This window comes from Theropithecus gelada, chromosome 3, assembly GCF_003255815.1.
Source record: "Theropithecus gelada isolate Dixy chromosome 3, Tgel_1.0, whole genome shotgun sequence".
Taxonomy (NCBI): domain Eukaryota; kingdom Metazoa; phylum Chordata; class Mammalia; order Primates; family Cercopithecidae; genus Theropithecus; species Theropithecus gelada.
Genome location: NC_037670.1, coordinates 39,686,801 through 39,709,611, shown reverse-complemented (window position 1 = coordinate 39,709,611; position 22,811 = coordinate 39,686,801).

The following is a 22,811-nucleotide window of genomic DNA, read 5'->3' as shown; positions in this document are numbered from 1 at the left end:
ATATGATAAAATGACAGTGATAAGTCCTTACCAATTAATAATTACTGTGAATATAAATGTATTAAATTCACTAATTAAAAGACAGAATGGCTTAATAGATAAAAGACTCAGCTATATGCTGCCTGAAAATAAAATATAAAAATATAAACATGAATATATTTTGTTTTCTGCAGATACTCCTACTGGCCCAACAATAATCAGAATGGCCAAAATATCACAAAGAAAGTTCACAGTTAAAAACCACAAAAATAAAACATTATTAGATCGTGAAAACAGACCACCACCCCATAGCACACTTCATGATTTAAGATTAGATTCAGCAATAGTATTGAGGTTTAATATGTTCTTCACTTTGCTCTGTTAGTGTAGTGTAACACTATTCATTTGTGGTGTGTGTGTGTGTGTGTGTGTGTGTGTGCATGATGACGGACAAAATTACTCATTGCAAAGCCCTCATCTCTAAGAAGTCTATTATCTCAATCTCATTGCTAACTTGTGATGAGAGCATTTAAAATGTGAATATTAGGATCAACTCATTCCATTTAGTCCATGAAGTGACAGCAAGTCATATTTCAAGAGTAGAATTTTGAAGTATTTCAGTAATGAAACAAATATCCATAAGCTAAACTACCCATTTACTTCAGAAGTTAAACCTCATGTAAAATAGATGAACATATGCACATGTAAGTACACTAATGCTTTTTCATACTTTCATACTGTTAATTGCTCCATAACCATAATTTATATAATAAAATTCAGTGTAGAGTTACTGGAGGTGGCTGAAGGAGTGAAAGTGTTTAAAATTACCTTTAAAAACTCTGCACATGGTATTGGGCTCAACAGTATACAGATCACATTCAAGGGAAATGATCTCTACATCTTGACAATGTATGATGTGAATCATGTTCTGTTATAAAAGCTGTGCCATAAGAGATTAATATTGTCTAAAAAATGGTGCTTGTGACTTTCCCGTTTAACACTGTTCAAAGTTACCTACACTAAGATCTACACTTCTTACTAGAGCATTTGGAAGCAAGTAAGCCCAGTTGGCTAATATAGCTTGGTTAATTTCCTGAGTTGTTTACTGGGTTTCAGCAACACAGATCCTTCTTCGTGATATCAAAGTTTAGTTTATATCTTTCTTCCAGTGTATCAAACATACTGCTTAACTTGCAAGAAAACACTTTTCCATCTCCTTCCCTTTGATTTTTCTCTCCTGATTCTTCAAAATAACTTCCAGCCTCAAATTACATTAGAAACTAACATTGCTTCACTGTCCAGACCAATCTCTTTAGTTTTTTTGTACAGGTCTTTTATTTTTATTTTTATTTTTCATTTGTTTCTTTGGAACTTTTACTTGCAGACAAGAATATAAACTGCATGAAGGGAAGCATCATGTAAAAATAACTCATTCTTGATTTTCCAACTCCCAACATGCTATTTGATATATAGTAGTAACTCACTAAGTATCTTTTGATTTAGTGAATAAATAAATGAACAAAAGTTAACATAAAATGTACAACAATAATAATACTGTGGAGATAGTCTTCTAAGATAGGCTTCTGTGATTTTCACCTCCTAAGATTCATGACCTTGTGTATTTACCACTCTCCTTCAAGCTGGCTGCACCTATTGAGTTACTTCGAATGAATAGAATATGGCAAAGATGATGGTGTTTTACTTCCATGTTCAAGCTATACATACATATATATAGAGAGAAAGAGTTTAAATACAGTATTTATATGTAAAATGTAGATATATTGTTTTGTATACACGCACATATATACACACGATATATATACAAATATGTGTCTATAGAGTGTATATATATATACACACACAATATACAAAACAATATATAAATGCTCTGACACATAACAGTGTGTCAACACAGTGTATGTGTGTGCATATATATATATAACCCTATATATATAGCCCTATATATATATCACGCTGTATATATATTTGTGTGTGTATATATATATTTATATATGCACACCCCTGTATGTGTGTGTGTGTATACACAGGACTGACAAACTCTTTTGCTGTTTTGTTGAAGCAAACTGTCACGTTAAAACAAGCTGCTCATGTAACATAAATAAGGCTGACCTACGTTCAGCAGCCAAAAATGTTATAAATATTATTAAAAAATCAAAACTCTGATGTCCTCAGTCCAACACCTCCTGAGTAAATCCTGCCAACAGACACGTATGCGAATTTAGGGGTTACTTCCTCCCTAGTTGCACCTTCAGATGCAACGCCAGCCCTGACTCCCACCTTGATTGCAGCCTTGAAACAGAGGAACAGTTAAGCCACAACTGAACTCATAACCTACAGAAACTCTGAGATAATAAAAGTGTGTTATTTTTAGTCTTTAGATTTGGGGGTATTATTCTGTGCCATTTTAGATAACAGATAGATTTTGACTGTTGGAGAGTCTGCAAGGGAGCAAGTTTCACTATTATGAAGAAGGAAATATTACATTAGAAAAGGTATGGAAAGAAAAATGAAGATTGGAGACAATGAATCTGTGCAAAAAAGGCCAGGTAATTTTTGCTTGTGATTATCCATTCCCTGTGTCATGCAGCTTTATATTTCTGTAACTTGAAGATCAATAACATTTTCTAGTCTGTGACATATAAATTTCTGCTTTCTTCAGCTAGTCTTACTAGGTTATTATTTATTTAAATCAAATTTAAAAATTACAACAATGGGCATCATTATACAATTGAAAAAACAGGCAATATTTAAGTAATTAATTAAGGGAAAGAATATAAAACGTGGATACTTAGGATGTGTGATCCTTGAGGGTTAAGATATAAGTATGGAAGGGGAAAAAAGAAGCATGAGACTGAACACATGAAATTTAGAGTGATGAGGGAGTGGTTCTTGGGGAGGAGACAAGGAAGCGAGTCTAATTATTTAACTTACAGGATAAATAAATCAATGCAGTGGTAATTTGGTTGATTAAGCATCATTTTCCATTTTAATGCTCTATGGATCTCAAATTAGCTGTGTATTAGTTAGACTCATTTGCATGAATGGGAAGAAATCTCAAATTGACTTAGCTTAAAAACAAAGGAACAAGATGTTCTAGGACATTGAACTTAGTATCAAACAATTTTACTAAAATGAAGCTGAGGGACAGAAGTGGGCATCGGGGCACAGTAACTCAAGGCTTGAATAATCAGAACTGTATCTCAGGCATCTGTCTCTGAGTTTCTTCTCATATTAGTTTGATTTTAACTGCAGATATTCTCCATGGGGTAGGAAATGCATCTACCAACAAGATTATAATTTTGTATTCCATACCTTCTGGCATTGCTAGTAAGAATGTTATGTACTCAAACTCAAGTCAAAACACCGTGAAAGACACATATTGACCCAGACTGAGGTATATATACACACACACACACACATTTAATATAAATATATAATATATTTATAATTATAAAAATATATCTAATATATAATATAAATATATATCTATAATTATATAGATATATAATATATTTATATTGTAGAATATATTATATATAATATAGATTATATATTACACATAAATATATTATATATAATTATATATGATTAATATTTTATATTATATTTTATATATTATATAAATATATTAATATTTTATATTATATAATATATAATATATTTTATATTTAATATATATTTAAAATATATAATATAATATATTATATATCATATAGTATGCAATTATATATTATATAAATATATGATATATAATTATATAATATATAATTATATATCAAATATACAATATATAATATATAAATATATAATATGTAATTATATAAATATATATATATTTTTTGGGGGCAGAGTCTCACTCTGTCACTAGGCTGGAGTGCAGTGGCGATCTCGGCTCACGGCAACCTCTGCCTCCCAGGTTCAAGCGATTCTCCTGCCTCAGCCTCCTGAGTAGCTGAGACTACAGCCTCAAGCCACCATGCCCAGCTGATTTTTGTATTTTTACTAGAGATGGGGTTTCACCATGTTGGCCAGGATGGTCTCTATCTCTTGACCTCGTGATCCGTCCACCTTGACCTCCCAAAGTCCTGGGATTATAGGTGTGAGCCACCACGCCTGGCCAGTTTACATATTTTGACCAGTTATCTGTCCCATTATATGAACACAACACTGGTGATGGCCATGTGAACTGAGGACATGAGCGTTCATATAAATAGGGAGTTCTGTGTTAGAAATAACACTAAAAGCATAGGCAACAAAAGGTAAAACGTAGATGAACTGGACTTCACGAAACTTTAAACTTTTATGTTTCAAGAAACATTATCAAGGAGGAGAAAAGACAACCTATACAGTGGAAGAAAATATTTGTTAATCATATTAGACTCATATATGGTAAGGGTCCAGTATCTAGTATATAAAGAACTCTTACAACTCAACAACAAAAATGCAAAAATCCCAATGAAAATATGGTCTAAGGACTAGAATTAATGGTTTTCTAGAAATATACAAATAGCCAAGAAGCACATGCAAAGGTGTTCAACATCATCAGTCAGAAGAGAAATACAAATGCAAAACAAAATCTTCATGAGATACCACTACACAATGGGATAGCAATAATAATTATTATTATCATAAAAAAAAAAAAACAGTGTTGGCAGGAATGTGAGACATTGGAATCCTGACATCTTCCTGATTGGAATGTAAAGTTGTTCAGCAGCTACAGAAAACAGTTTAGCAGTTTCTCTAAATGTTAGATATAGAACTGCCATGTGACTCATTAACTGTACTACTAAATATATGCACAAAATAATTAAAGTAAGTATTCAAATACTTCTATATGAAAATTCATAGTAACACTAGTTACAATAGCCAGCATCCCAATCCAAGTGTTTATTTACTTTATATTTTAGGTGTGTGCTAGGATTTTTTTGAAGAAAAGATTCTAGACAAGAATCAAATTTTAAAACTGATGCACTGATTCAATAATTCAGACCATATCTGACACATTTTTTCTGTATATTTTCAAAACTGTAATAATAATTTGGGTACCACTAAGAAAGAATATTTTCTCCAAAATGAAACACAGATATTGAAGGCAATTATTACAACTTGTTTTACAAACTATTTTGAGTTATATCATTATGATTATAATAAAATAATTACATACAACTTCACATGTAAAACTTATTGTTAGCCAATGTTGGTGTGTCTGTATATGTGATGTTGCATTATTTGATAATCTTACCTTGTATTCAGCAATAGTAGTTTGATAATGCAGTCTAAAACTAATATGATCATTCATTTTTAATAATATATGGGTGTGTATACACACTCACAGTTATTGCATTCGGGGGCCTAAGAATCAGCATTTTTAACAAATATATTCTTATTGAAGAGTCTGTCTCCAGGCCAAAATCTTATGTGTGACTTTTCATGCCTGATGATAGGCAGTTACAAACGCTTTATCTCACAAGTCTCATGGGCAAAACTGTCCTCCCATCCCACGCCTGATGCACAGCCGGTGTCTGGTAGTCTCTAAAGGGATTGCAGTCAAGGACTCAGGCCACTTTGGTAGGCCATGCTCTTTGCATATCTGCATTCCTAGCCCAGGTGTCTCTATTCCTCTGTCTATTCAGAGGCTTCTTTATTTGGAGTCTAGGGCCAAAAACTTCCCCAAGTGCCTGTACTAAGATCTTTTCATGAAACAGTGGGAAGGGACTTGAAAATACATTTCTTCACTTCCACTTAATACTCCGTACTTTGCCACACCTAACTCTTCTCCTTCTCTCTCCCTCTCAGATTCCAAGGTCCATAAAACAAAAGCCATTTGTTTTGAAGGCTTCCTTGACAGTGAGACAATTCCCCTATCGATGCTGACACATCTGACCCTAAATGATTTTGTAGGAGAAGGGGAACATTCGGGGATCTGATAACTTCTCTTCTTGCTTATACTATCACAATGATTGAAGGCTCAACTGTTACTTTCGTTTGGTTTGTGGTTTCATTCAACTACTCTTGACACAGGGCAGTTGTCCTTCTCCATCTCAACTCAGCTCTTAATCCTCATTCCATCAGTAATTCTCATATATAATAGATGTGACACAGGACTTTCAAAAATGCAACAGATTAGCGGAACTTTGTGAAGTGATGATTAAAGTATGTAGTTATAGCAGCCACTCTGTGTTCCCCAGACACCCTCTGATTATCTGTGCTGGGTACATGCTAAATACTTCAGCTGTGATGTCTTCCAGAAAATTTCTCAAACACTTAGATATGCTTGGGGTTTATGAAGGCTTCTCCTCCCAACCGTGCCCCCTCACCTATCCTCCGTGGTAGTTTTGACCAAGGATAGAGTGGTATAGAAGTACGAAAAGACCTTGCTTGCCTGGCACTGGGACAATCTCAGGTATAGCTCGTGCTGCAGAGCTCTCCATGAGAAGGATGCCAGCAGACATTTCAAGATATGCCCTTACTCAGCTCCTTTCCTCTTCCTCTGTCCTGGTTTACTCCCTTTAGAATTACTCTTGAGAACAGTTCTTTGATAAAACATTGGCACAGGAATTCTCCCCTTACCTTCTGCTCCTGAGAAATTTGACATAAGTATATAAAGTATGGATAGAAAATTGAAGAGAATTGTTTCACAGCTTTTTCTTATTATCAAACTAAAACTACAGAATAAACAGAAAAAAATCTGAAGAAAGGTTTAAAGAAAAAATAGGAATAATTCTTATTTAACCAATAAACATAGTATCACTTCAGAAAGTAGATTTTCTCTAAAACGTCTTCTCTATTTTCTCTAAAATGATTTTCTCTATTTTTCTCTAAAATGTCACCAGTCCAAAATGTTTTACACAAGTATTTTATTAAACATATGAGATATATATTAAGTTACTTAAATCAGAGGTCCCCAGTCCCCAGGACCATGGACCAGTACTGGTCTATGGCCTGTTAAGAACCGGCTGCAAAGCAGGTGAGTGGCAGGCAAGCTAAGAAGCTTCATTGGTATTTACAGTCTCTCCCCATCGCCACTGGCATTACCAAACTCCGCCCCCTGTCACATCAGTGGTGGCATTAGATTCTCATACGAGTGTAAACCCTCTTCTCAACTGCACATGCAAAGGATCTAGGTTGCGCGCTCCTTATGAGAATCTAATTTCTGATGATTTGCCATTGTCTCACATCACCCCTAAATGGTACCATCTAGTTGCAGGAACACAGGCTCCAGGTTCCCACTGATTTTACATTATGGAGAGTTGTATAATTATTTCGTTATATATTACAATGTAGTAATAAGAGAAATAAGATGAGCAATAAGTGTACTATGCTTGAATCATCCCAAAACTATCCCCCCAACATCCATGGAAACATTGTCTTCCAGGAAACTGGTCTCTGATGCCAAAACGCATGGAGACTGCTGACTTAAACTATTAATTATACAAAAACCAGTATCTCTTACAAATATTTTGAGGGGAAAAATATTCTAGTGATATCAAAATAGGATATCACAAAACACAATAACAGATCAATTGTATTAGGTTGATGCAAAAGTAATTGCAGTTTTTGGCGTTACTTACACTAGGCAAAGTAGAAGCCAAAATTTTAAATTAAATATTATCAAGCATATACATCTCCTTATTTCAAAAATTAGGACACTTAATAAAGTCAGGTAGTTTTTATTGTGAGAAGAAGTTATACTTATTCCATAGAAAATATATTACTGTATTTCACCAAATTAAAGGACTAAAGGATAAATTCCTGGTCACATTGATATACGAATTTAATAAATTTTACACTGATTTTAAAGAAAAACAAATATATTTTATATAACTGGAATGAACACATTTCTTAAGACTACCTGAAATTAAGAATAAATATATCATGTAGATTGGCAATTAAAACCTTCACTTAAAGTGAAAAAAAAGACAAAGTTATTTTTAATATATTATTATTATATATTAAATATAAATATATATTTTATTATATATTAATAAATTATTATATAATATAGTTCCAGGAGAAAGAGGTTTAGTAATGTGAATATATCAAAAATGAGGAAAAAATACTCCAAATAAGAAAAGTAAAGTAAAATTATTTGCAAATAATTTCTACCCAGAAAATCGAAGAGAAACATCTGAAAAATATCATTAGAACTAATGAAGGAAATTAATAATATGAATAATAACTTTAATAAAAAATAGGAAAAAAGATGCACCAGCTTCGAAAAGTGTTATGAAAAGATCTGTACATATTAGGTAGAAGCCATTAAATATTCATAATAAGAAACATGGATAAGTAATGTGACAAAATTTCAATTCACTAAACTTATAGTAGGTTTGCATATTGGAAAGAGAATATCAAATTCTTTACATTATATTTACACACTATTTCTCCAGATTAAATTTTTAAAGGATTAAATCCCAAAACTAAATATACTGGGAATTTGATTGGAAGATCACTGTAATAAAAGTTTCACTTGAAGAGAATTGATACCTTAATATATTGTCATTCAATGAATGACTCTCATGAATGAGTGTCAGGTAATATGTTCTCACTCATTACGATTGTTTTATCTGTTTCATTTCCTAATTCATTCTTCAATAATTTTTTGTTCCATAGAGAACTTTTTCTTTTTCTTTTTCTTTTTTTTCTGAGACGGAGTCTTGCTCTGTGTCCCAGGCTGGAGTGCAGTGGCGCGATCTCAGCTCACTCCAAGCTCCGCCTCCCGGGTTCAGGCCGTTCTCTGGCCTCAGCCTCCGAAGTAGCTGGGACCACCGGCGCCGCCACCACGCCAGGCTAATTTTTATATTTTTAGTAGAGACCTGGTTTCACTGTGTTAGCCAGGATGGTCTCGATCTGACCTCGTGATCTGCCCGCCTCAGCCTCCCAAAGTGCTGGAATTACAGGCGTGAGCCACCGCACCAGGCCTCCATAGTGAACTTTTATAAGACATGTAGCACTAAAACAGAATGGAAAATTGGCCAATAGATGTAATAGGAAGTTTAAACAGAGGAGTTTGTATTCATTCATTCAATAACTATACTAAGCATATGACAAGTATTTTTCTAAGTATATGGAATCCTATTATTTGCCCATATAAAGTTTAAAGAAGAATTTCATAACATTATACAGATGATATACCTATCTGTGTGTGTTTTGGTATAAATTATTCACTTTACCTAAAATATATGTAATCCTCTATAATATAACATTCATGATAAAAAATTCTTAAATGATCTCAACTATATAAAAATCACAATTTAAAAAGCATAAGAAAATAATTTTCACAAAAAGTGGGGTTAGGAATAAAATTCCAAATGAGCTAGGAACCAAGATATGATATTAAAACTACTCTGTCAGCTGGTCATGGTGGCTCATGCCTGTAGTCCCAGCACTTTGGGAGAATCAGGCAGGAAGGCTGCTTGAGGTCAGGAGTTAGAGACAATCCTGGGCAACATAGTGAGACCCTGTCTCTAAAAAAATAAAAATAATATAAAAAAAATTAAAAACCACATTGTCATTTAGTGACCTAATATGACAAATGTATACTTACTTTTTGTTGTAGCACTCCCTTTCATTTTCAATTATACCCTCTCATTAATGTTAAATTGTATTATTGCCTAACTTAATAATTAAGACTGAGGTTACACACACTTATTGGCAATTAATATTGAATATCAAGCCACAGGTGTGCTTGAAAAAATATATATTGCTTTCAAATTCATCAATAATAATATGTCTTATATGTTCAGGTGTTCCAGTTTTAGTTTACACTTTTATTGTTGAATATGTGTCAACAAATACCTGGTGAGAATATACTTAAATTTTCTAGTTATCCAATTTTGAAATTATTGTTTATTTCGTCTCATTACTCTAAATACAGAGTAAAAACAAAATAGGAAGTGTCACATTAAATAGTTCTAAGAAATAACTATCATTTTGATTTGCTTCTTTTTTATCCCCTTAGGATAAAACAGAAAGGACAATTTATATCTTGAATTGCCCTCAAAATAATCCTAATCTGAGAAGTAAAATGACTAAATGTTTAAGGAAAAACAAAAAGTATTGTATAGAATATTTAATTTGACCTGATAAACACTATGAAGAACATTCATATACTTTAAACTAATAAGTAATGCTTATTTGAAGCTTATAGAATCAGTAGTATTAGTGTGAGAATTGTAATGGTCATCAAAAATCTGACAAAATGTTTTATCCCTCTTTTGTAGGGTAAATAACCAAGTATATTTTAAGAATCTGAAAAAAAAGGAATGGAATCTGTGTAAAATGGCTTATGAATTGGTCTTGTACATTAAATGCCACCCAATTGCTTGCACTTCTCATTCCAAAGGCATTGAATAGTTTCATTCCTATCAGAAATAATAGAAGTTGGTGTAGCCAGGGAAGAAAATGAAACCCCAGATGATTGAGTCAGCTACAGAATAAAAGTTACAATCTGATTCTTCTTATTGTTTTCCTAGGAAGAAATTGGCACAAGTAAATTTCCAGAAATTTCTAGAAAAAGTTGGATATTTGGAGTGAAAATATATAAATGAATGCAAGTCATGATTATCTGGAGAGGAAAATAAACTATTATAAAAAATTGCAATTAAATAAATTCATATTATACATATCACAGCCTTATAATTTTGGTTCTTTATTCCTACGCTCCATACATAAAGTGTTTTAAGATGCAGAAATAATTGTTACATTACTTTTTATTTAATAACATACTGTTTTTCACTAAGATATAAATATAATCCTATTTTTGTTATGAAGGTATTTAAAATATATTTTTTTGTTTTGCTTTTTAATTTTCTCCTCTGACAAAATTAAATACTGTGGGGAAAGAAGTAATTGTTCTCCATTTTTCCGTTGTGCTTAGATATGGAGCTGGACATTATATTTCTTTGCAGTTAATAGGATGAGAAAATGTTATGGCAGTGACAACTTTTTATTTTGCCACCAAAAATTACCTACCAGCAGAAAGCTATACTGTGTCCCTAAATTATAATTTATTTTAGGAGTAGAAGGATGTTGGTATGAAAAGAAATTCTAATTAGTGAATGTAATTGAATGTGATTAATCTATATTAATTTCAGCATCCAGAATAAGCTATTGTTTAATTAACTTCTTATATATATAAATTAAATTTTATTACATTAATTGTAATTACTAAAAATATACATGTAAATAACTACATAGGAATAAATTGCAATCAAAACAAAGTTGTTTCTTTTTTCAAAAATTGCTTTTATGAGTCACAGAAAGTCAAGACAAGCCAGGAAGATTTAAAGAAAGTCTCATGTTGAAATTGTTATTAAAAATTGACATATGGAAAGGTTGTATCTCATCACTGGCATGCTAGTAAAATTTAACTGTCTTTCTGAGGAAACAAAACCTATTATTGTAATGTTTGCTGATTTTGTGATACAGCTATTTCCACTGTTGACAATTTCAAACTCATAACATGGCGCCACTGATAAGGGAGTTGAGAAAGAATGTCCATGGCGGTCTCTTGTAAGCCAATGCATGCCAGTAGCTCCAGCACACCCTGATACTGATGATTATTTTATTATGATGAAATGACAGCAATTGATTCAATTAGGGATTGGCTGCATAGAGTTGTTAAATACAAGATGACCGCAAAGTAAAATAAGAATAAATTGCTGATGACCCAAGCATAACGCTAATACATAGAAAATCAGAACCACAGTATCATTAATTCCAAAGATCACTCAGAAAACAAAATGTCGCTCACTGGCTTTGATTCCCAATGTATATACAGCGTACAATTATTTGTAAAGTGGGTACAACAATTAAATAGTCCACTGTGTACAAATAAAATACATCATCAAAATCAACTGAAGATTAGTTAGAAAAATAAGTATATTAGCAGAGTTTGAAAACACTGAACAAGCTACAGAAATTATCTCTCAAAAATGGCCAATGCCTTTAAAATTATAAAAAATAGATTATTTAAGTAGTTGAGAGTTTCAAAATGGAGAAATGAATGACTGCCATGATCTTTCATTATCTGACCCTTTCCTTTCTGTCCAGACTCTCCCCTAGCAGACTCCCTTATGATCCCTCTAGCCATGTACCCTCTTGGCTCTGCCATGTACCCTCCTGGCTCTTTTTATAATGTGTTGACTTCCCTTGAATTTCAGCAACTTGAGGCTACTTGCAGTTGTTACCAAAATACCAGGAATTCAGTCTAGGTCCTGCTGCTCACTGCACAGAAAACCAATGACTGAGAGGATGAACATTGCCAAAAAAGAAGCCTTTAATCGGGTGCTGCAGCTGAGGAGATGAGAGATCAGTCTCAAACCCATCTTCCTGACTGAATACAAATAGGGGTTTATATAATAGGGAAGAAATGTGACTGTGTGGGGAACTCGGGGAGGATAAGGAACAATCATGATGAATGAGGGGCCTGGTATCTCATCATCTGAATGTAATAATCTGGCTGGTTTCAAGTTTTTTAGTACTTTTTTAGAGGCCTGGGGAATCCTTTCCTGGGAAAGGAACTCAGATAAAACAAATATAAGTTTCAAGCTTAAAGCCCAGAAGGGTCAATTTCTATGTTCATCCAACAGAACTGCGTATGAAAAAAATTGGGTGGGTTTAATAGTGTTCTGGTATCCACACTTCTATCATTGAGACACTATTCACCTTCTCTTACACATCACCTATATTAATGTACTCCAAAGCACTTATGTTTCTGAAATTATATAATTAACTTTTTTGTGCAGATATTCGTAATGTGTCTCACTTAATACATTGTAAGTTCCATGAAAGCAAATGAATTATTTTTTTATTGTTGTGTAAGGAACTATTACAGTGGCTTAAAAAAATGAAAATTTATTATCTCACAGTTTACTTAAGTGAGGATTCTGAACAGGATTCTCTGCTTATAGTCTCAACCAAGCTAAAATAAAAGTGACAGGCGAGCTATGATCTCATCAGAGAGTCTCAGCATTCAGTTCTAAGCTCAATATGTTTTAGCAGAATTCACTTCCTTGTGTTAGTGAATGAACCAAGCATAGGTTGGCTTCCTTGGTGCAGCAAAGCAAAATGCTGACATCCAAATTGTACCACCACAGTCAGGCATGTATTGCAGGGCACCAAGCAAGGAAAATCAGGCAGCTCATGTTTAAGACCCAGACTCCTGGCGGCTTACAAGCAAGGGTCTTCAAAGCCAGGGGAAATTTTCAGGAGTGCAGAAGTTATAGTCTAAATCAATACATGGAGTTTATATATTGGTTTGGCCTAAAAAAAAGGTGTGATCTATTGAAGCAGAAGCTTACAGGTCTTAGGCAAATTCGAAGATTTTCTGATTTGTAATTGGTTAAGGAAGAGAAGCTCTGTTTAAAACTTTGGGGTCAGCAGAGAAAGGGTTAGCTCTGGCTTGTGGATGTGATTTCTTCCAGGTTCACAAATCTCAATTCTTGTGTTCTGCACACCTACAGGATCAATAACATGTGGAAGCTGCTAAGGCTTGGGGTTGCACCCTCTGTGCAACAGCCTGATGTGTACCTTGGCCCCTTTTAGTCATGGCTGGAGCTAAAGCCGTAGGGATGCAGGGCACCATATCTTGAGGCTGCATAGAGAAGGGGGGCCCTGGGCCTTGCCCCAAAAACCATTTTTCTCTCTAGGTTTCTGGGCTTGTGATGGAGGGGCTGCCGTGAAGTTTTCTTACACACCCTGAAAACATTTTTCCCATTGTCTTGGTGATTAACATTTGGCTCCTAGTTACTTATGCAGATTTCTGCAGCAGGCTTGAATTTCTCTCCAGAAAAGTGGGTTTTTCTTTTCTATCACATTGTCAGGCTGCGAATTTTTCAAACTCTTTCACTCTGCTTTCTTTTGAATACTTTGCTGCTTAGAAACTTATTCCACCAGAAAGCCTAAATCATCTCTCAAGTTCAAAGTTCCACAGATCTCCGGGAAAGGGGCAAAATGCCACCAGTCCCTTTGCATAGCAAGAGTGACTTTTACTCCAGTTCCCAACAAGTTCCCTATCTTTATCTGAGACCACCTCAGCCTGGACTTCATCGTCCGTATCACTATCACATTTTGGTCAAAGTCATTCAACAAGTCTTTAGGAAATTCCAAAGTTTCCCACATCTTCCTGTCTTCTGAGCCCTCCAAGTCTCTGAGAATTTCCGTACATCCCCACATTTTCCTGTATTTTTCTGGGACCTCCAAACTTTTCCAGCCTCTGCCTGTTACCCAGTTCCAAATTTACTTCCACATTTTTGCGTATCTTTATAGTAGCACCCCATTCTTGGTACCAGTTTACTGTATTAGGCCATTCTGTTGGTGCTAATAAAGACATATTTGAGACTGGGCAATTTATAAAGGAAAGAGGTTTAATTGACTCACACTTCCACATGGTTAGGGAAGCCTCAGAAAACTTAGACTCATGGTGGATGGGGACGCAAACATGTCCTTCTTCACAAAGTGTCACGAGAGAGAAGAATGAGTACCCAGTGAAGCGGGAAGCCCCTTATAAAACCATCAGATCTTGTGAGAACTAACTCACTATTACGAGAATAGGATGGGGGAAACTGCTACAATGATTTAATTATTTTCACCTGGTCCTTCCCATGACACATGGGGATAATACAAACTACAATTAAAGATGAGATTTGGGTGGGGACACAGCCAAACCATATCACTATACTATGAAAATTCTCCTTTTCTAGTTATTGTTGAACTTCAAAGACCTGATAAAGTCTATGGGTTGGAGGATGTGTCATTTTGTTTTCCTTTATAAGGTAAATCAAACAGCTACTGAGACACTATTTACCTGAAAAGGAACAGCCTTTGCATGCGGCAAGTCTCAACTTCAAAGTTAACAAGTAAATATAAATACATTTAAAAAGCCATCAGAGATGGTTATTTAAGTATTAACTAAACATGTTTAATAGTTATCATGGGGGAGAATTAACATTATGTATTATATGTGTAATACATAAACACACACACACAGTATATGTAATTTCCTTTTATCATTATTTTCTGGTCAAGTAATCTACTACCCCATTTTTAAGACACCACAAGTTAATGATTGATAATTTGGGAGAGACAATACAGCTGAGTGTTTTTCAGGTTGTAAACCGGCTTTAAACCTAAGGTATTGCTCTGAACATGTGGCCACTGACCTTGGGGCTTAACTATAACTCAAATTGTGCTGAGCTTCAAACACTAGTTCCAGTGACAAATGGAGCAAATTCTACAAACTGCTTCACACAAATAATGCTTTTGGATGCTTGTTGTACTCACTTGCAGAGCTGAGAGAACCATTTTTCTTCTAATCCTTATGGACAAAAATGCATTAGTCTTTCCACTTCTAATCCAATCTATGACATTTTTCCTCTCATGAGTAAATGGTTTTGTGGAGTCTCTGTTGGTCATTATAACCCCTGGCTTATGAAAACTTCTGTGCTATTCAGAGCTTCTATATTCTTCTGTAACCTTCAATACAGGACTTTGTCTGTCTGCAAATAAGAGTTAGTTCAGGATAAAGATATCTTAATCTTATCACTACTTGACTGTATACAGCTATTTAAACATAATGTAATATGTGCATAACTATAAAAAATAAAATGTCAAGGATGTTAAAAACAGATATAATATGTAAATAAATATCATTTTTTAAAGAAGAAACTTAGTATATGCTTTAAAGATGGACTACTTGGCAACTTCTGCCTGTGTCCATATGCTTAACAATTATAAGATGTATACTCACTGAAAACCTTCACTCAGTACTGTATGTATCAAACCCTATGTACTTTCAAAATTTATACAAATTAACACCCTACAAAATAGTTATTACTATTAATGTCATTTTACAGATGAAAAAGCTGATGTACTGAGTAACTTTAAACATAACCTATAACCTCATAAAATTTCAATTTCTACATTTGCATGGAATATGTGTGTTTAACAAAACTTTTCAATATATCTATGTTTTACATGACATTTTAAAATTTGTGGAGAGCAAATTCTAATAAATTACAATGTGCATAATATTGCCTTGATCATGGTTTGTGCTCAAAGTAAGTGGCTGATTATTTAAGGATTTCAAGTAGAAAATGTATAGCTATTTTTAAGGACTGTGAAAGATTAGAAAGTTTTTACACTACCAGAAATCTAAGTAGGTATCTTTTCAAAATTGTGTGAATTACAGTAGAAGATACAAGACTCCTGAATCGGATACAAAGAAGAGTTTATTATTATCAACAATCACCATAGCTAGAGTATTGGCATTTCTGCACCAGTTCCTGAGACCCAGTTTTCATAGGGTAATGTGAAGAGGGATAGTTAACAACCTGTATAAGCGGTAGGCTTCCTTACTGCAGAAAAATCCTGAGTTTATGTATGCCCATTATTTTTAACTATGCAGTTAGAATGTTTATTTTTTGCCCTTCAGAAGTGGATACTCTCTGTATCTTCCAAGGCTATTATACAAACATTTTTAAATACATAATTTGGAAAAAAGTACAAATGTGTCCTCATTTGTAAGATAATGTATAAATGTAAGAAACAACCAAGAATTTTCTCCCTAACATTTTTTAAAAAATTATTGGCCCTACACTGCACTGATTTGGGTAGTGTATATTTTTTACATAGTCAAATATTTTTATTAGTTTTCAAAGTAGATGTCTCCTAGTCACTATCTGCCTGTGAACCTGTCTCTACAGCAGTAGAAAAATGAATGGTACATCTGTTCAAACAAGAGAAATGACATAAGAAACTACATTGGTTGGATATCTTGTGTGTCATTCTCCAGGTCCCATGCTTGTTTTAAGCATAACCATATTAGCTTAATATAAAACCATGCACTTCCTAAAATTAGAGAACTTAAAACAATGGAGACGAAGCTACACGAAAGAGACCCTGGATTATTAACTATGTGTAGCTTTAATGAAGGTTGGATAGATAACAACTATTGCTAAAGGCTAAGTCAACAAGATTGATACACAGGTTGTTTATAGAAGCTATGTATACTGTATATCAATCCATTGTCTTGAAAACATTATACTCAAATGCATTTAGTAGAACAAATATAAGTATGTCACCATCAAGGAAACCAACAACAGATGGCACGACACCCAGAGACTAGTACCAGTGTTAAACCACTACTCCCCTTAGGTCTAGAGTATCAAAATAAATGAGGTAGATAACATTGTAGCCCTATATTTTTCTTTCATGGTTTTACCTCCTTTTTCAATGTTACTAGGCAGTTCATCTTGCTAGAAAAAATGGGGTCTACCTTCCAGGTCTTTGATTTTTAGTTTGACTATGTGATTTGCTTTGACCAGTTGTTAGCCCATGTGATGCAAGCAGAAATCTGAAAACACATTTGAGTGTTTGAACTTTCAGATTTGCTCTCCTGCCATCACTGTGAGGGTACTCCTGAGCCAGCCAGCTGGAGGGAAAAACAGGAGGAGCAGGGCTGAGCCGTGCCAGTCATATACGTGTGGCCATCTTGTATCATCTTTAATGCTATTTCATCTAAGCCTGAAAGTGGAGAAGTCTTGAGCAAAGGGAATTGTGCAAAGAGAGATAAGAAACATGGAAACTGAGGGAATCTAAAAAGGTAAACAGGAATTTTATCCCAATAGAGATTCTTAGTTAAAGACAATTTGTATATTTTTGTCCAATATTTTCTCCCATACCGTTGTTCGTGAAAAGTTCTATATCATGTCTTAGGAATACTCAACTGTTTTTGCTTCAATCTTTCAAAAATGGCATGCCTTTAATTAGTCAATTCAAATTCTTCATTTAAGGAAAGTAGAAAACAGAGAAAGTGATTTCCAACTTAGTCACAATCACGATCACCTGATGACAGAATCAATCAGCTCCTTCTGTCGTCTCCTCCTGGGTGGTAGCACTTTTCCTGTGAGGTCACTATCTTTGAATCAACAGTATCTGTTTCTGAATTCCAGAGAATAAGATAATTAAATGTACCTTCAATTCAAATAAAAGACAAACTGTTTTTCAATCATTGTTTAGTAAACTAAGTTTCTTGAAATGAACTATGGTTTATTTTTATTGAAATATGTACAAAGGTTAAATATGTGATGTTTATATGTTAATCATCTATTATTTTGTAGCTTTTCTATTATAAGAAATAAGGTCTTGCTCTTAGTTGTCTATGCATTTGAAGTCTGTGCAACTTGCTTCCTTAATATTGGACAGGCCGGGCGCTGTGGCTCACGTCTGTAATCCCAGCACTTTGGGAGGCCGAGGCGGATGGATCTCAAGGTCTGGAGTTCAAGACTAGCCTGGCCAAGATAGTGAAACCCCATCTCTACTAAAAAATACAAAAAAATTAGCTGGGCGTGGTAGTGAGTATCTGTAATCCCAGGTAGCTGGGAGGCTGAGGCAGGAGAATAGCTTGAACTGAGAGGCGGAGGTTGCAGTGAGCAGAGATCGCACCACTGCACTCCAGCCTCGGCAACAGTGCCAGACTCTGTCTCAAAAAACAAACGAACAAACAAAAACACTGGACAAAAGATAATGTACATTAGCAGTCCCTTGACCTTATTTTTTAAATAAAAAATGGAAGATTGTAGCTTAGCTAGAGAAGCAGTGTAAATGCAAGGTAGCAAGTGTGTCAGCTCAGCCTTCACATTCTCTGGTTATAGAATATCGATTGCCAAATTTTACTTTAATCTGGGAATGCACCTTGAACAACTGTCAATGACTATCTGGGAATGTGCCTTGCAGATAAACCCCGTTATTCAAAGGACGCTAGTCTACTGGCCTATGTCGGTAATTTGATTGATTTTGCTCCTCTGTTTCTCCAGACCCACACAGATGTTCTGTTTCTTCACTATTTAGAAGTCTTTTTTGTTGGACTCCACATTTCTGTGATTGTAGTGGGAAATCTAGCTGTCTTCTCGTTCAACCCCTCAGACTCTAATCATAGTTTTAATAACCGAAATATATGTAACCAAATTACATATATAGGTAACCAATGGTTACCGATATGTAACCATTATTGGTGCTACTGTGAAAATCACATGTCAAAATAATTTGCTATCACTTCAAATTACTCCATAGGCAGAGTAATCTGAAAAGTAAGTCTATTTTGTTATAATGAGTCAGTCGCAAATACTGAGTTAGCTTAGTACTAAAAAATGGAATAGTCTTGATTACATTCCTTCCATAGTGTAGTATATGTATATTGTCTGTTTTCTTCATACCTTTTTGGGTCACAAACACAAGGGACAAGAGGAATTTGATGATTTCATGACCTGATCTAAGCCATTATGATTATATTGAGCTATGCCTTGCAAAAATTAATGTTGAAAAATGAGATCATGTAAGAGATGAAACTATGATGCAGCTTTGAAAATATAAAGTAAAGGAGGAAAAATAAAACATGTTCACATTCTTTTGAAAAAACCTCCACAATAGACCGTTGTATGTAATGATTCCATAGCCAAAAGCAAATTTCTTCAAATTTCTTCCTTTGGCCTCTACAATACACATAACACATACACATTGCCAGATTTTGAAAAAATTAGAAAGGATTAAAGGAATTAAATAAGTTATTTAAATACTAAGTAAGTAAATTAAATAAGTTATTTAAATTAAATACTAAGTAAATTAAATAAGTATTAAATAAGTAAGTGATTTGAATACTAAGTTATTTTTAAAAGTAAGTTATTTAAATACTAAGTTATTTAAATATATATATATAAAGAGCAACAAAGGCTATCATGTTATAAACTGAATATCATAAAATGAATATTAAACGTTAACACAATTCCTTTTTATTTTAAAGCCATAAGACATATACGTAGACAACATGTGCATCAAAAGAAATTCAAGATCAAGTTTACAACTCTCGGAAGCGATGAAAAACATGATGGTTTATGATAAAACTATTGGCAAAAGCCAAGTTTTACTCAGTTTATAAACTAAAGTGTCTTCATAATCAACTAGAAAAATTAAAGTAGTTTTATATTCAAATTAAGATGTTAGATTAAAAAATTCCCAATTAGCTAAAAGTAATTTAGAAAATTTAAATGAAAATTTAAAATAAAATTAATAGATTAGAGAAATGAAGGTTAAAATATATATGGATGCCATATTTGCCATATTTTGAGCACCCAGTAATTGTTTCTGGTTCCTAATGAAACAGGAGTGTTCCCTGACCACCTTGAGGGACTTGTGACAAAGGTGTGGCTCCTTTGCTTGGCTGTCATTCACTCAAACCCCTTACAGAAGAGGGAGCTTGCAGATGGGCAGTTCCCTAGCCTCTGGGCTCTGGCCCCACTATAGCATCTAGGGGTGTGTTACAGTTAATGCCCTTTTAGCAGTTGCTGTCCGAGGATGGCTAGGTATTAAACCAGCTCAGTGGAGAGTCAGGGTGACAGCCTTAACACCCTGCCCTCTTGGTACCAGGGTCCTTGTCTGGCATCCAGGAAGAATCAGATCACTTGGACTTGAAAGATGGTGAATGTGGGGATTTTATTGAGTGGTGGAGGTGGCTCTCAGTAGGATGGATGGAGAGCTGGAGAGAAGATGGAGTGGGAAGATGATCTTCCCTGGAATTCAGTCATCCCACAGTTGATCTCCTCTCCAACTGTCCCCAGCCGAATTCCTCCTGATGTTCAGATGCTCCTCCTCTTCTCTCCTTCTGTGATGTGCTGCTCTGCATTCTGCCGCTGCTCCTCTACTCATCTGTTTGCGGAGCTTGGGGTTTATATAGGCACAGGATAAGCCGTGGCAGGCTGGAATGGTCTTGCAAAAGGCAATATTTCAGCGTGAAAACAGTAATGTCTGTTCCCATTTAGCGCCACAGGTTTCCAAGCTTGATGATGGGGTTTTTCCTGAGTACCACCCTTTTCTACCCAGTATTTTTCTGCGTCCTGTCTGTACCACTACCATTTCCTTTTTGTTTTCTCCTTTGTGTGCGTGTCCATATTTATTCTTTCCTTTTGTCCTAATTTTTTTCCTTTGTCTAATCATGCAAACTCCTGGAAAATTACTTAAACTTGTAATTCAAGGATGTGTCAAAATGAAAAAAAATTAACAATGTAGTTTGAGAATAAAAGTGTCAGTGATGAGAATGAAAGTTCTGTAAGCACAGAAATTATTTACAATGAATGAGGAAATTCAAGTATAGTATGTAATTAAGATTATTGCCACCTCACTGAAAGCGTTTGTAATATGTAATTATCAAAAAATTAAGAATAGTTACTGAGAAAAAATATAGAGCATTACAGAAAAAAAAATACAAGATGCACATACCCTAAACTTACACAATAGAAAAATTAAAAGAAGAAATCTACAAAATCTAAAAAGGAAAAAAAAGTTTGTGCTTTTATTTATGGAAACAAAAGTAAATAAAAACACTTTCATGTTGTATTAGTCTTCTAGTGTTTCATAACAGCTTGTCACAAAGCTAATGACTTAAAACAATGCATAGTTTTTTAAACTTTCATTTCCATTTCATGATCAAAAACAAGAAGTGCTCTCTGCAGCCCTCTAAATAGACTATTACATCATGGTGAGCTTACTTCCCCAAAGGTAAAAAGGAAGGGTGTCTCTGGTACAAGAGGAAGCTCTGTGTGTAGATACTGTAACCTAAGCACAGGAGTGACACCAGTCTCCACAATATTCTATTGTTAGAAACAAGTCACAGAGGGGGCCGGGCGCGGTGGCTCTAGCCTGTAATCCCAGCACTTTGGGAGGCCGAGACGGGCGGATCACGAGGTCAGGAGATCGAGACCATCCTGGCTAACACAGTGAAACCCCGTCTCTACTAAAAATACAAAAACTTAGCCGGGCGATGTGGCGGGCGCCTGTAGTCCCAGCTACTCGGGAGGCTGAGGCAGGAGAATGGCGTGAACCCAGGAGGCGGAGCTTGCAGTGAGCTGAGATCCGGCCACTGCACTCCAGCCTGGGTGACAGAGCGAGACTCCGTCTCAAAAAAAAAAAAAAAAAAAGAAAGAAACAAGTCACAGATTCCTTCTACATTCGAGGGCAAGGATTTATACAGGACTCGAATACGGGGACCACTCTAAGGTCTATCAAATATACCTATTAAATAAATACCCTTGGTTTGGGTTAAACAATCCAATACTATAAAATTTTCTAAAGCTTGACAAAGAAGTAATATTTAAATAAAAGAAGAAAAACATGTTCTGATCGTATGTTGGTAAAACAGCATTAAACACAAAAAGCATAAAAAAGGGGGAAAAATCACGAAGCTGGCTACACACTGTGAGACTGAACTGGTTGTTAGAAAAATAGAAGTTTTTCAGAAATAAAATAGGGTTCATTTGAACTCATGAATTTGAATCTCCATTTATATATCACTTCCTAAATATTGTATCTTGTATCGCTTGATCCCCTAGCTTTTCTATGCTTTTTAGTTCTTCTTTTTGATATCTCCATTATACATATAATTAGTTGATTAATATTTGTATTCTAGCCTTAACTGCAGTTCCATCACAGGAGGTATTCAAACAGTCACTATTATCCAGAAATATATCTAGTATGTAACAAAAGCTTAATAAGCCTTTAACAAATTAAATTAAAATGGGCTGGGAGTGGTGGCTCACGCCTGTAATCCCAGCAGTTTGGGAGGCCAAGGAGGGCAGATCACAAGGTCAGGAGTTCAAGACCAGCCTGGCCAATATGGTGAAACCCTGTCTCTACTAAAAATACAAAAATTAGCTAGATGTGGTGGTGGGTGCCTGTAGTCCCAGCTACTTGGGAGACTGAGGGAGGAGAATCACTCGAACCCGGGAGGCGGAGGTTGTAGTGGGCCAAGATCGTGCCAC